The sequence below is a fragment of the Lactuca serriola genome, chromosome 2 (assembly GCF_051521515.1).
Source record: "Lactuca serriola cultivar US96UC23 chromosome 2, Lser_US96UC23_V15, whole genome shotgun sequence".
Taxonomy (NCBI): Eukaryota; Viridiplantae; Streptophyta; class Magnoliopsida; order Asterales; family Asteraceae; genus Lactuca; species Lactuca serriola.
This window is the reverse complement of record NC_136409.1, coordinates 164,584,576-164,599,940: the sequence shown is the minus strand read 5'-3', so window position 1 is coordinate 164,599,940 and position 15,365 is coordinate 164,584,576.

Here is a 15,365-nt window from a genome sequence, read left to right as displayed (position 1 = left end):
TTGACGCAAAGGGGGAGATTGTTGGGCTGAAGTTCTGTTTTGTATTGCGTCTTTTGGGCTCGTAGATTAGCCTAGTATTCTCCGGTTTGGGCCTGTCCAACCGAGAGCCTTTTATGTATAGTATATAAGTTATCGCTTGCATGCATATTAGGTTAAGATTTAAGATTCAAGATTCAAGATTTCAGTTTTAGCGTTTCAGAGTTTACGATTTTGTTCTCTTGTAATCTTCCAATCCTTTACAGTTGATGTTCTTAATCGAGCTCTTCTAAGGATTTTATTTAATCATTCGACACGTTTGATTCAAGCTGTTTGTTCTTATTATTTCGTTCTGCCTTGTTATTTATATTGTGTTCTTGCAGTTTCATATACATATACTTGTTCAAGATCTAATCGATCTTTATAGGTTAAAAGTTATTGTTTCAATCTCATCACTGAGACCGTGTCGGTCGCCGATCCCTCCCCTGAGACTCCGCTTCCTCCCTGGCCTGAGTCTCCAGCTCAATCTCCTTCTTTCGGGCATTTGCCTGAAGCTCAGCAAATGACGGATAAGTCGAGTTCGCCACGAACTCTCGAATATCCCTCCTTAGAATGCTCAAATACCAGCTCATATGTGCCTGCTCGATAGACACGTGCTCAGGGCAAAACAACGCCCTCTCATGGAACATCCTCGTAATCACTGTCACTGACTTTGTCCTCTGCTTGAGGGACAGAAACTCTTGGGCCAAGTGTTCCCTCTCTACTGGGGGAACATACTCATCTTGAAACATCGCAGTAAACCTCTTCAATGTCACTTAAGTGAGCTCTGTCAAAGTGTAACTGGCTGTCACAAACTTCCACCGGTCCTTCGCCCCCAAGCGAAGCTGGTTCAGCGCGAACCGTACCCTCAAATGCTCCGGACATGAACAAGTGTAGAAACACCCCTCAATATCAGAGATCCATCTCATCGAGGCAATCGGATCCTGAGTCCCATCAAACTCTGGTGGCTTTGTGTTGCTGAACTCCCGGTACAGCAACGAGTCACCCCCCTGTGGTCTGGTTGCAGCAGCAGCTGTCACACCCAAAAATCGGAACGGCGGAAACGTTTTGGGGTGGTTGACGTCATGTCAAGTATCACAACATATGCAGTATAGTAATCAAAGTACAACAACCATTACATTAATAGTAATAGTTTTACATAAGTTACATTTAATAGAGACATCAAAGTAATACAAAAACTAGTATATATGCAGCTTGGTTCTAGGCTAGCTTCACAAAAGCTCCCGGGTGTACCTGTCTATAGCTGACTTGAGAATACAAGTTATTTTGAAAGCGAGTATCAGCATTTTTATAAATGCTGGTGAGTTCATAAGTATTTAGTGTCATTTGTGTAAGTAGGCATTTTATCCAAAATAACTTTATAAAAAAATAGTAGTTTAGAGTCTACAGTGTATTAGAGTCCTTTCCATAAAATCCTATATTTTCTAATTAAAAGCAGTCTTCTACCAAGACTTTGACAGTGTTATGTTTTAAAGAGAAATTTTCCCCTGAAATGTTATCATTACCAAAATACGGTAATTGACTTTAAAGAAAGTAGGAGAATATCACTAGAAAAAGTACTATGGGAAAATAACATATGCCTCAGCAGAAAATACTGCTGACTAAGGCAACGAAATCATAGACTCAAGGAGAGCATTGAATGAATGATATGCTTGGCTCAGTCTAACAAAAGGAAACATAGACCCCAGACGGTATCAAATGTACGATACGGCTAGTAAGGTCTAAAACAAAGAAACACAGACCCTAGACAGTATCAAATGAAAGATACAGCTAGCAAGGTCTAAGACAAAGGAACACAGACCCCAGACAATATCAAATGAAATATACAGCTAGCAAGGTCTAAGACAAAGGAACACAGACCCCAGACAGTATCAAATGAAAGATACAGCTAGCAAGGTCTAAGACAAAGGAACACAGACCCCAGACAGTATCAAATGAAAGATACAGCTAGCAAGGTCTAAAACAAAGAGTAATCCTAAGAGTGTTGTTTCCAGAATACAGTGTTAATTCTCATTACCTTAAGGCCATGAATTATAAGGTAAACATGGAGATACTCGTAACCATACTGATTGACACTAGAGTACTTGACGCCCTGTAAGCGTCGGAATAAATGTGACATTTGTCACCCCTTGGCTTGGTAGGCCGTGGACTGTAGCTAGCAGTCAGGGTGCGGGAGTGTCAGTCCCGTATAGATCTATACACATAATGCCCGTTCTCCCTACAGGAGACTCTTGTTACCAACTCGACGACGGGGAGATCCGTGTCTTGACGATGCATCTCGTATAATGAATTCTGATGTAGGTACTGGAATGATGATAGAGACTCACAATGAATTGACTCCTTTGGAATTCTCGTACTAGAAAGAGTAAATAGAGCTTCTTAACTATTCCTATAATAGTTACTAGTGTCCCTGATCTACGAGTGACGAGTGGGAGGATGCCCTTGCTACCCAAGGAACATGAACTAGCTGATGGAATCCTTTATGTCTATACATGTATACATGATATATAATTAATGATTAAACGACCTTCGGACGGATATCCGATACCCACCAGACCACATCCAAACGAGGAAAAGGAAATAGGGCGAACTAGCCTTCCCAAGTCCTTTAAACATCATTTATATAACTATATAAGTACAGACATGCATTTAACGAACTAGAAGCATTTAACGAAGCAGAAGTATAGAAGCACAGAAGAAAACTTTGACGAAAACTTTGAAAAACCTTTACACTTAAGAAAATTGTGACTTGTTATCCTTTTGTAAAATAAGCTTGAAGACCTTTGGAAATCCTTTGAAAACCTTTCATCAACAAGTTTTGAATGTAATTTTGATAAAACAATATAGGTAAAGAAAACCTTTGTTTAAAATACTGCTGTAACTGGTTTTGAGGTAAAACATACAGCGCAAGAGACAATTTGAGAAAAGGTGTAAACAAGTAAAAACGTTTTGGAAAACCACCTATAGTATTATACTTGGTAAAACAACTGAAAGTGTAATAAATCCTTGTGCATGCAGGTTATTAATCACATATGATTGATATTATAACTAGAATGTTTTAACTTGTATTCGCCCCCCCCCCCCATAAAAGCATGTAAAAACATTTAAAAGGTTACTTCAGGGGTATGAACTCACCTGTTGTAAGTGGATCCGGCGGAGGTGCCGATTGGGTGCTCGGTGTCAAGTGAAGACTTGAACACACTTAGTGACCTATTAACATATGATGACATATGTTTACATACAATTAGTAATTATAATACTAATTAAACATGTATACGCATCCTAATGAGTGGAAAACACTGTGGTCAAGTTCTAGGAGTGTCCCGGGTAACATCTAAGGGAGTGTATGGCCTAGTTAGGGAGTTTACTCTTCAAGAGTAAACTCTTTATAGAGTTTACGGCCCTAAGACCTTATTCCCATGAGTTTACGGCCGTAAAATCATGGGTGGTGTGTTCTTTGATGCATTAAGGTCTTATAACACTTGTGGAACTAGGCTAGGTTCAATTCTAGGTCATAGGAAGGGCTTAAGGCCTCATATGGACCATTTTAGCGAGTTTACGGTTCATGACCACTCCTTGAGGAGTTTACGGGCGTAAACACATGAGTTTACAGTCGTAAACTCATGTTAGCCCATTCCTTTTGTTGTTTGGTGGTTCTAACTCATGCATGCAAGGTTCTAGCCACTTATATGAGCATAGGTAGGTGTTAAAGGCACTTAAACACCTTGGAAAGGTGTTTACGGTCTAAGAAGATGTTCTTGGGGAGTTTACTACCTTAAAAACATGAGTTTATGGCAGTAAACTCATGTTAGTCCATGAATCATGTTTTTGGTGCATCAAACGAAGGATTACAAGGCTCTAGGCACTCATGGAAGCTTTTGGAGGTGTTTGAGGGGTAGTTTAACACTTAAATAAGTGTTTATGGTCCTTGAAGATGGCTTTACAATCTAGGGATGTTCTTAGACCATAAACTCATGTTTACTCTGTAACACCGTGAATTTTCAAAATAATTTTTCGCAATTATAAAAACATTTCTCATTTCATTTCATAAAACATTAAGTTTAAAATTCCAATTCGTATCATACAAATCCCAAGATCACATAAATATATATCAAAAGTCCCCTGCATGTGTACAGATCAAGCCGACGCCTTCCCACGGTCATCGCTAGTACCTGAAACAACAACACTAACACTGTAAGCACGAAGCTTAGTGAGTTCCCCAAAATACCACACATAAAACACATATTAGCCACTCGAGGCTATAACTCTATGGGTCCGTGCACCCAAACTCCGTGAACCCTCAGGTTCTAACTCTAGGAACCTTCCGGTTCCAACTCTGTAAACATGCACAGCATAATCACATAGAAATAATGCAGTACAACATATAGCATACATAACATACAAATACTCTGTCACATAACTCTGGTTACCTACTCAAGGTAAAGTATAGTGAGAAGACTCACCTCGCGTATCTCGGTATCTCACGAATCCTGGAAATCCCTCGTGCTCGATCCTCCGAGCTCTAATCCTCCTATAACATCATATGTCTCTAATTAACACTTTTTATCTCTAAGGTTGGCTATCCCTAAGAAGTCAACACAGGTCAACTCTGGTCAACGGTCAACGGTCAACTTTGACCGGACTCGGCGAGTACACAAGGGCAACTCGGTGAGTCTAGACGTTTTCACCAACTCTCTAGGATTCCCTTCTTACACGTCGAGTATTCCCCCCTGACTCGACGAGTTCCACCTGGAAGAATCGCGGGGCCACCCCGACTCAACTCGCCAAGTCTCAAGAACAACTCGGCGAGTCCCAGCTCGACTCAGTACACCTGTCAACCCTCTCTATCTCACCCTGACTCACTGAGTCACCCATGACTCGACTGGACCACTCACTGGCCGATCTAAGGGAAATCTTCAAGCTACTCGCCGAGTCTGCTCATCGGACTCGGCGAGTCCATGCCATGCAATCACTCAAACTCGCTTCTAAGGTCAGATCTGTTCCATCAATCCATAGATCTGGCCTTCCTAGACTGATTCACCACGTAAAGCCCCTATCTTGGTGTACATACAACCTCTATATCACCATATATAAAGAATTATCAACAAATGCCACAACTCAAGGTCATAACCTCCATTGTTCTTCATAAAGCTTGATGAATGAGGCTCTCTGGACCTCTATGGGTCCAGATCCAAAGCCTCATCACTAGCAAGGGACTATTTGGCCATCAATCAACCCAACAAAGGCCATAAGAAACCCTAAATCCAATTATACTTCACAAAACAGAAGATGAGCCGAAATCATACCTCTAGATCGATGATCTAAGCTTCAAATCCACAGTATAGCAACCTCCTTTGCTTCCTCTTGGCTAGAACCTCCCTCTCCTTTGCTAAACAACACACAAAGGTCAAGAAATGCTTCCTTTCTCTCTCAAAACGTTCAAGCACTCTAGGGTTTCTCTCTATGGACTGCTGAGCACAAATGACGGCCATAAGGCCCTTTAAATAGGTCCCAAACCCGAGAAATTAGGGTTTCATTAAACAGCACGGACTCGCCGAGTCCATATCTTGGACTCGCCGAGTCCAGGCGAATCCCGCGTCCAGAATCGCGATCCTACTCGGCGAGTCTGAGCTCCAACTCGCCGAGTCCCCTCTCAAAACACCAAAATCATAAACATAAAAGATACCTGGAAATCCGGGCTGTTACAACTCTCCCCCACTAGAACTAGACTTCGCCCTCGAAGTCTTGCTCTGAAAATAGCTCCGGATGATGCTCCCGCATCTCGCACTCCGGCTCCCAGGTCATCTCCGATCCCTTCCGGTGTTGCCACTGAACCAACACCAGAGGTACCTCCTTGTTCCTCAGAACCTTGATCTTCCGATCTCTGATGGCCACTGGTCTCTCGGCATAATTCAGGCTTGCATCCACCTGAATATCCTCTAATGGAACCACTGCCGACTCATCGGCTATACACTTCCTCAATTGCGACACATGAAAAGTGTCGTGGATCTGCCCCAACTCTGCTGACAACTCCAAACGGTAGGCTACCCGGCCTACCCTCGCAATCACACGAAATGGCCCAATATACCGGGGCCCCAACTTTCCCCTCTTCCTGAATCGAATCACTCCTTTCCAAGGAGAGACCTTCAGGAGAACGAAGTCACCGACCTGAAACTCAAGCTCGGACCGGCGTCTGTCTGCATAACTCTTCTGTCGGCTCTGGGCGGTCAATAACCTCTGTCTGACCTGCTGAATTAGCTCTGTCGTCTAAAGCACGATCTCTGTACTGCCCATCACTCTCTGCCCAACCTCTCCCCAACAAATGGGGGTCCGACACCTCCTCCCATACAACAGCTCAAAGGGTGGCATACCAATGCTCGAATGATGGCTGTTGTTGTAGGAAAACTCTGCCAAGGGTAAATACGCATCCCAGCTACCCCCAAAATCCAACACACAGGCACGGAGCATGTCCTCAAGCGTCTGAATCGTCCACTCACTCTGGCCGTCTGTCTGGGGATGATATGCGGTACTAAAATGCAATCTAGTACCCAACTCCTCATGAAATTTCTTCCAGAATCTGGAAGTGAAACGCACATCACAGTCCGAAACAATCGAGATCGGCACCCCATGCCGAGATACTACTTCCCTCACATATATCTCTGCCAACTTTTCCGCTGAAGAACTCTCACGGATGGCAAGGAAGTGAGCGCTCTTCGTCAACCTGTCCATAATCACCCAAATTGCATCAACTCCTCTGGCAGTCCTCGGCAATTTGGTGATGAAATCCATTGTGATCTATTCCCACTTCCACTCGGGAACCTCCAATGGCTGCAACTTGCCATGCGGTCTCTGGTGCTCGGCCTTAACCCTGCGGCAGGTCAAGCACCTCTCAACAAACCATGCGATGTCCCTCTTTATACAGGGCCACCAATACTCTTTCCTCAAATCCAAATACATCTTCGTAGCCCCCGGATGGATCGAAAATTTCGACCGATGAGCCTCTTCCATCAAAGTAGTACGTGTACCGCCCACAAACGGTACCCAAATCCGACCCTGAAAAGTCATAAGCCCTCGACCATCCGTAACGAACTCTGAAACCAAACCAACGACCCGTTCCCTCTTCTGCATCTCCGTTTGCACAGCCTCGGCCTGTGCCCCACGAATGGAATCCAATACCAGAGCTATCACGGTCAATCTCAAACATACATCTCGCATTGGAGTGCTCTCCGCCCTGCGGCTCAACGCATCGGCTACCACAGTAGCCTTGCCTGGGTGGTACAGGATCTCACAATCATAATCCTTGACCACATCCAACCACCTCCTCTGACGCATATTTAGGTTGGGCTGATCCATCAAGTACTTCAAACTCTTATGGTCCGTGTATATCGTACACCGAACCCCATACAAGTAGTGACGCCAAATCTTGAGAGCGAACACTACTGCCCCCAACTCTAGATCATGCGTGGGATATCTCGTCTCATGAGGCTTCAGCTGCCTCGATGCATATGCTATCACATGACCCCTCTGAATCAACACCGCACCCAGCCCCAAAATCGATGCATCACAATATACTACAAAATCCTCCATCCCTTCCGGGAGAGCTAATACCGGGGCTTCGCACAACCTTTGGCGAAGTGTCTCAAAGGAAGTCTGCTGCTCGGGACCCCATGAGAACGCAACACCCTTCCGGGTCAATCTGGTGAGTGGCACTGCGATCTTGGAGAAATCCTTGATAAATCTTCGATAATACCCTGCCAACCCAAGGAAACTCCTGATCTCAGAAGGTGACTTCGGCACCTCCCAACTCATCACCGCCTCAACCTTGGCCGGATCGACCAGAATCCCTTCCTGGTTAACAAGATGTCCTAGGAACTGGACCTCCCGCAACCAGAAATCACACTTGGAGAACTTTGCATAAAGCTTCTCCGATCTCAAAACCCCGAGGACCTCCCTCACATGCTCCTCATGCTGCTCTCTAGATCTCGAATATACCAGAATATCATCGATAAATACAATCACCGACCGATCCAACATTGGCCTGCATACCCTGTTCATGAGATCCATGAACACAGCCGGGGCATTGGTGAGCCCAAAAGGCATCACCACAAACTCATAATGCCCATATCGCGTCCTGAACGCTGTCTTCTGGACGTCCTCATCCCGCACTCTCACCTGATGATATCCCGACCTCAAATCGATCTTGGAGAACCAAGATGCTCCCTGCAACTGATCGAATAAATCATCGATCCTCGGTAACGGGTAACGGTTCTTGACCGTCAGCTTGTTCAACTCCCGGTAGTCAATGCACATCCGGTGTGAACCATCCTTCTTCTTGACGAACAGGATAGGCGCTCCCCACGGTGAGCTGCTCGGCCGAATAAACCCCTTCCCCAGCAGCTCCTGAAGCGGTGAGGATAACTCTTGCATCTCTGGAGGTGCAAGACGATAAGGCACCTTAGCGATAGGCGCGGCCCCCGGAACCAAATCAATACTGAACTCCACTTGCCTCACAGGAGGCACACCCGGTAACTCCTCAGGAAAAACATCTGGAAACTCACGCACCACCGGAACCTCCTCAACTGAACCCGGTCTCTCGGAAGCCACCCGCGTATCCATCACATACGCCACAAAACCCTTACAGCCCTGCTGTAGACACTGCCTCGCCCTAGCGGCCAAACAAAAAGTTGATCCTGAACGTGTACCCTCGCCGTATACTGAAAGAACTCCCCCACTAGGGTCTCGTATGGTCACCAGCTGACGCTCACAGTCGATAACCGCGCCGTATCGGCTCAACTAGTCCATGCCCACAATGACACAGGCATCACCCATCGCAATAGGAATCAGATCAATCGGAAACTCAACCCCGAAAATCTCTAACACACATCCCCGGAGAACCTCCGTGGCACAAATCACTCTATCATCAGCTATGGAAACTCTCAGAGGCCGACTCAATGCCTCGCGACTAACACTGATATGCTGACTAAAGGCCAAAGATACAAAAGACCGACTTGCACCCGAGTCAAATAACACTAAAGCAGGTACAGAGTTCACAAGGAAAGTACCAGCCACAACATCGGGTGCAGCGCGGACCTCCTCCGCAGTCAGCTGGAAAGCTCTCCCTCGAGCTCTCGGCGCCTCGGCCTTCACAGGCCGACTCTCTGTAGCTTTGATGGCGGCAGGAGCAGATCCCTGAGATGCTCCGCGCAACTGCGGACACTCGGCCTTCGGTGTCCGGTCTGGTTGCAGTGAAAACACACTGCAAACCCCTTGGGGCAGTCCTTAGCCATATGCCCCTCCTTGCCACATTTGTAGCAAGATCCCGCTCGGCAGAATCCATCATGACCCTTGCCGCACTTCCCGCAAGTGCGGCTCTTCTGGCTCCCTGGTTTGGGATCAGCGGGCTTGGCCCGCTTGGCTGCCGGCTGAGACTGTGCCGGTCGCCGATCCCTCCCCTGAGACTCCGCCTCCTCCCTGGCCTGAGTCTCAAGCTCAATCTCCCTCTTCCGGGTATTTGCCTGAAGTTCAGCAAATGTCCGGTACGAGGAGTTCGCAGCGAACTCCCGAATATCCCGCCTCAAAATGTTCAAGTAGCGGCTCATACGTGCCTGCTCAGTAGACACGTGCTCAGGGCAGAACATCGCCCTCTCATGGAACATCCTCGTGATCGCTGTAACTGACTCAGTACCCTGCTTGAGGGTCAGAAACTCCTGTGCCAAACGCTCCCTTTCCACCTGGGGAACGTACTCATCCCGGAACATGGTAGTGAACCTCTCCCAGGTCACTGCCGCAAGCTCAACAGGCGTATAATGCGCCGTCACAAACTTCCACCAGTCCTTCGCTCCCGAGCGAAGCTAGTTCAGCGCGAACCGGACCTTCAAATGCTCAGGAGAAGAGCAAGTGAAGAAACACACCTCAATATCAGATATCCACCTCATAGCTGCCACCGGATCCTGAGTCCCATCAAACTCTGGTGGTTTGGTGTTGCTGAACTCCCGAAACAGAAACGCATCACCACCCCGCGGCCTCGCAACAGCAATTGCTGCGGTAGCCGCTGCAACAACAGCCTCAGAAAGAGCGGCATAACGCTCATCAAACGTCTCAATCAGTGTGGTTTTTATAGACCCAAACATCTCCAGTATCTCTGCCCTGATGGCCGCAGCCACCTCCTCCTGGATGATCTGGCGGATCTCCTCCTCACTGGTACCACTGCTCTCGGGCATCAAACGTGTCCTTACCATGATCTACCTCTGAAATAGAACATACGATAAATTAGAATCCACACGAGCATACTCACACTCGCCAACTCCTCCCTCCTTGATTCTTGGTATTCCAAAGATTCTTACTTGGGCTACACACCGCTCTGGTGCTTCCAGTAGTACGGGCCCAATACTACTGTCCGCACCGCACCAGAATACACTCCAAGTCCTCCTCTTCGGATCCCAAGTCTCAAGTACTCTATCATGCGTAGACCACTCTCTAATAGATCTCTCATAAGCCCCTCGCTGCTACCTACTCACTCTCAAGCATCTCATAGCAACTCACCTCTCCCTAGGCTAAGGCATCACAAATCAGGCCACTCTAGTCCTAATAGCAATACCTAGCCTACTCTAGCATGCAGATACATCATATCAATATCAATATCACATAATATAAAGGTATTTTGGGAAATCACCGTTCGGGCGCTGACTGATCGTACACACATCTCTTGCTCTGCGTTTTTCAAAAATCTTTTACTCTTTTTGAAAATACATCTCAAATCCTCAGTTTGAGTTCAAATACGCCCGAAGGTGTACTCGAATCCCTCAAACCAAGGCTCTGATACCAACTTGTAACACCGTGAATTTTCAAAATAATTTTTCGCAATTATAAAAAAATTTCTCATTTCATTTCATAAAACATTAAGTTTAAAATTCCAATTCGTATCATACAAATCCCAAGATCACATAAATATATATCAAAAGTCCCCTGCGTGTGTACAGATCAAGCCGACGCCTTCCCACGGTCATCGCTAGTACCTGAAACAACAACACTAACACTGTAAGCACGAAGCTTAGTGAGTTCCCCAAAATACCACACATAAAACACATATTAGCCACTCGAGGCTATAACTTTATGGGTCCGTGCACCCAAACTCCGTGAACCCTCAGGTTCTAACTCTAGGAACCTTCCGGTTCCAGCTCTGTAAACATGCACAGCATAATCACATAGAAATAATGTAGTACAACTTATAGCATACATAACATACAAATACTTTGTCACATAACTCTGGTTACCTACTCAAGGTAAAGTATAGTGAGAAGACTCACCTCGCGTATCTCGGTATCTCACGAATCCTGGAAATCCCTCGTGCTCGATCCTCCGAGCTCTAATCCTCCTATAACATCATATGTCTCTAATTAACACTTTTTATCTCTAAGGTTGGCTATCCCTAAGAAGTCAACACAGGTCAACTCTGGTCAACGGTCAACGGTCAACTTTGACCGGACTCGGCGAGTACACAAGGGCAACTCGGTGAGTCTAGACGTTTTCACCAACTCTCTAGGATTCCCTTCTTACACGTCGAGTATTCCCCCCTGACTCGACGAGTTCCACCTGGAAGAATCGCGGGGCCACCCCGACTCAACTCGCCAAGTCTCAAGAACAACTCGGCGAGTCCCAGCTCGACTCAGTACACCTGTCAACCCTCTCTATCTCACCCTGACTCACTGAGTCACCCATGACTCGACTGGACCACTCACTGGCCGATCTAAGGGAAATCTTCAAGCTACTCGCCGAGTCTGCTCATCGGACTCGGCGAGTCCATGCCATGCAATCACTCAAACTCGCTTCTAAGGTCAGATCTGTTCCATCAATCCATAGATCTGGCCTTCCTAGACTGATTCACCACGTAAAGCCCCTATCTTGGTGTACATACAACCTCTATATGACCATATATGAAGAATTATCAACAAATGCCACAACTCAAGGTCATAACCTCCATTGTTCTTCATAAAGCTTGATGAATGAGGCTCTCTGGACCTCTATGGGTCCAGATCCAAAGCCTCATCACTAGCAAGGGACTATTTGGCCATCAATCAACCCAACAAAGGCCACAAGAAACCCTAAATCCAATTATACTTCACAAAACAGAAGATGAGCCGAAATCATACCTCTAGATCGATGATCTAAGCTTCAAATCCACAGTATAGCAACCTCCTTTGCTTCCTCTTGGCTAGAACCTCATTCTCCTTTGCTAAACAACACACAAAGGTCAAGAAATGCTTCCTTTCTCTCTCAAAACGTTCAAGCACTCTAGGGTTTCTCTCTATGGACTGCTGAGCACAAATGACGGCCATAAGGCCCTTTAAATAGGTTCCAAACCCGAGAAATTAGGGTTTCATTAAACAGCACGGACTCGTCGAGTCCATATCTTGGACTCGCCGAGTCCATATCTTGGACTCGCCGAGTCCAGGCGAATCCCGCGTCCAGAATCGCGATCCTACTCGGCGAGTCTGAGCTCCAACTCGCCGAGTCCCCTCTCAAAACACCAAAATCATAAACATAAAAGATACCTGGAAATCCGGGCTGTTACATACTCCCCATTTGTTCCGATTTTGGTGTTCTAAGTCCTTTCATACAAGCCTCTAAGTCATTATTAAGCATTAGAAGTGGTTTGGAAGGGTTTTTGGGCATCAAAACCCTCTTCCAAGGGGTTTACGGTTTTGGGATGCTCCCAAGACCGTAAACTCTTGTTCTTGGGGTTTTTGGATGATTAAGCCACGAATTTGTAAGCTAGATAAGATAAACAACAATCTAGGAAGGTTACCTTACCGATTTGAAGCTCGAAGGGGCGATTATTGACCAAAACCCGATTTGTAGAGAGAGAGAGAGAGAGAGAGTCTAAGGTGGGAAAAAGGTGGGGATGAAACCCACTCAACCCTTATATAGGGTGGAGTTTATGGCCTAGTTGGGGGTTCACCTGACACCAACCGCGAATGGGGTTTTTCACGACTATCGCTAATCACGGCAAATTTTAAAATTATACCGCCTTAATCTTGGTTCGCTTGACGAATATTATTTAAATATTCCAACGGGTTTAAATCCCTTCAAAAATATTTTATGGATAAATTTGGCTAATTAATTTCTTCGTTAAAACTAACAGAAATTTTTGGGTTGTCACAGCAGCATAACGCTCATCAAACGTCTCAATCAAGGTGGTCTTAATAGACCCAAACATCTCCGGGATGGCCTCTCAGATAGCTGCGGCTACCTCGTCGTGAAACATCCTGCGAATCTCATCATTGCTAACTCTACTGCTCTCATGGTTGTGACGTATCCACCACGATGTCTCTGAAACACAACACAAAATAATCATAGATTCGCTCGAGTATACTCACATTCGATCGCTCACCCTTACTTGTTCCTTAGCATCCTAAGGATTCTTACTTGGACTACTCACCGATCCGGTGCTTCGAGTAGTATGGGCAAAATACTACCATCCACACCGCATTTGTATTCACCCCAAGTCCTCCTCCTAGGATCCCAGATCGCAAGTACTCTATATCTCACCGAACACAGACTACTCTCTTAGTAGATCTCTCATAAGCTCCTCTCTACTACATACTCGCACTCAAAGCAAATCACAAGTAGCAGTAACTCCTAGGCTATGGCATCACAAATCAGGCCACTCTAGTCCTAAAATATGAAATACCTAGCCTACTCTCTAGCATGCATATTATATCTCATAATATCTCATAACATAGAAAGTAAGGGTATTTTGGGAAATCACCGTTCGGGCTCTGGCTGATTGTAAACACTGGTCTTTCTCGTTTTTCACTTAGAAACTCTTACTCGTTTTAGAAAAATCGTTTCTCTTGAAATTTTTTTCTCAAATCCTCAGTTTGAGTCCTGACATACCCGAAGATGCATCTGAATCCCTCAAACCAAGTCTATGATACCAACTTGTAACGACGTAAATTTTCAAACCAAAATTTTCATTTGCAAACACAATAAAACACATGTCACATTTTCTCCAAAAACCTAGAGTAACAAATATCAATACATATTTCAAAAATTGTTTATCATGAATCCAGGATCCAAAAAAATATAACTCCAACTCAGATGTGTGTACAATCAAGTTGGTGCTTTCCCGCAATCCTCAGAAGTACCTGAAACACATAACACGTAACACTGTAAGCACGAAGCTTAGTGAGTACCCCAAAATACTACATACAATACATTATCCACTCGAGGCTATAAATTTGTAAGACCCTCCGGTCTATGTGTCTCAGTGGGACCCTCCAGTCTCACGGTTCGTTGGACCCTCTAGTCCGGTCTTAGTGAGGACCCTCCGGTCTCACAGCTCGTTGGACCCTCCGATCCGGTCTCAATAACACATAATATAGCATACATATCACATAGACAAATGCACAATTCATGTAAGCACAGAAGACCCTCCGATAACACATAAGTACCACTCTAGGTAAAGTATAGTGAGAAGGCACACCTCATAAGCTAGCATGGCTGAATAAAGCAGGGGACTTTCGACTCTAGGGACCTCACAAGGTCCAGATCTGATGTCTATTTCTAAAAAGGTGCTTAAAACCTTCAAGGTCCAAAAATAAGATGGAAATGAAGCCCTAAACTCTAAAATCATGAGATCTACCCATACAAATGAAAAGGGTACGAACTTTATACCTTTAACACAAGCTCCTGTATGTTTAGCAACATATTAATAGCCTCTTCACGATCCTTGCTTGAAATACTCCTATTCTCTACCAAAAATGCACCAAAGTTCTCAAATAATAGCTCAATACCCTCTCAATAGCTCAAGGGAGCGATTAGGGTTTTTCTCAGTGAAGGGAAGCAGATGCGGAGCCGCATGTTACACCCCAAAACCAGAATGGCGGAAACGTTCGGGGGTGGAGGACGTCATGTTTAGTATCACAAGACATGCATCATAGTAAGAAAAGTAATGAACAACCATTTTATTAGAAAGAAAATGTTTACAATGTGTGTGTTCACAAAACATATAACACATATGCAAATAACAAAACAAGACTTGAAGCTATACTGCTCCATATTCTGAATTCCCAGCGCGAGTACCTGTCTACTAGTTTCCTGAGAATACAAGTTATTTGAAAGAGTTTATCAGCAATTAAGCTGGTGAGTTCATAAGATTTTAGTGATGTAAGTAAGTTGTAGAAAGTCGTTGAAAAATGTAGTTGAAATGTAGTAAGTTATAAGTTTTGTTTTTAGAAAAGTTTGCATGTTCCTCTAGAAAATCCTATATTTCCTACTTTGATGAAAGATACGTAAAAGTGATCCTATAATCCTTTCTATGAGTAATA